The sequence below is a fragment of the Pinus tabuliformis genome, chromosome 7, assembly GCF_031772625.1.
Source record: "Pinus tabuliformis cultivar Carrire ecotype Pingquan chromosome 7, CPIR1, whole genome shotgun sequence".
NCBI lineage: Eukaryota > Viridiplantae > Streptophyta > Pinopsida > Pinales > Pinaceae > Pinus > Pinus tabuliformis.
The window spans coordinates 1,557,683,653-1,557,684,987 of NC_142293.1; the positions used below are offsets into that span (position 1 = coordinate 1,557,683,653).

At 46.7% G+C, this 1,335-nt stretch overlaps 1 pseudogene; it reads right to left on the minus strand.

The window, feature by feature from the left end:
• Positions 1 to 222: 222 nt before the first annotated feature.
• On the minus strand, positions 223 to 735 carry LOC149253917 (benzyl alcohol O-benzoyltransferase pseudogene; annotated as a pseudogene).
• Positions 736 to 1,335: the final 600 nt, after the last annotated feature.

The following is a 1,335-nucleotide window of genomic DNA, read 5'->3' on the forward strand; positions in this document are numbered from 1 at the left end:
TACGATACGGGATGAGGAAGCTTGTCAACCCCGCTACTGACGATGGTCCCACTCCACCATGTGCTAGCCGGCCTTAGGTTGCTCTTCCCCACTCCAAATCCACATCTCCAAACCTGATCTTAGTATAGTTCGAGACTGCATAGGTGCCCACCACTGTGAAGAGAGGGTGCCCTCTCAACTCCATCAAATCTATCACCGATCACATGTACTCGCCATTCACGCTCATTTTTCTTGGCAGATCAACTTCACAGCGAAGGACAACGGTTTGGTTGCCAGCTCTCCTGCGGTCGTCCTCGTGCACGACAAAATGATCGCATTGTTGTAGAAGTTTTCAGGAATCGGTAGGTCGAATCTCGCTTGGCCATAGACGGTGAATATGAACCGAACTTCCTGCTCCGCAGGAAGTTGGAGATCCCTCGTTCTCGAACGCCACAAACAGGTCGATAAAACTTCAAAGGTCGAGCACTTGCCTTGCCCTACTGCTTGTCTCTTCACTGACTCGATCTCCTTCAGCCCGAAAAAGAATGAAATCTGCCTCATCTCCTTCACGTCTGCCATATTCCCGTCTTTGTCTTTGATTTGATCATATTTGGAGTGGGGGGATTTAAATGTGGGATTCGTCCGGGGTTGAAGGATTTCTCCTTCCCAGACTCGACGAACCGAAGGCCTCGCTGCCCCCCTTGCCATTTCACCAAGAGCTGTCAAGAATTGAATGAGGCCAAGCTTGTCACTCATGGTGTGATTTAAATGAAGGGCGAAAATGAACCCTCCGCATACCAACCGTGTTACCTAAAATATTGTGATAAGCAACACGTTAAGAAAACAAAATTTCGACTGGAATATAAATTGCGTTCATCAAAGCATGAGTGAATTAACTTGAATGAGAAGGAGGGGAGAATTGGTAATAGTTTCCGAGCCATGCACATCATGCAGTAGATCATCCAAGCAGGGGAAGGGTGGGTGCAGGTCCAGGAGGAGCTTACTAAAGGGTGATTCTCTCAATATTCTGGGAAAAGGATAGTAAAACACCAAAACCTTCGCTGACTCTTCTCTGATAACTTTGGTGGGATCCTCACATTTTTTCGACGGATCGAACTGATAGAATTGAAGGACGAGAATATGAAATCTGAGAGACAGTTGATCATCCAGATTGGAAACGTATAGCAACCCTTTGGGAGTAGGTAGGAGAGAAGCGACAAGGATACTTGGCTTTCTAGTGATTTTCATTTGTAGAGGTTCCATGAAAACAAAGGTGTGGAGAATCAATGAAAGGCTATGAAGCGAGCACGCAATCGAAGATGAGCAGAGCAGGATGCAGTGTGTTGCAGACGCAAA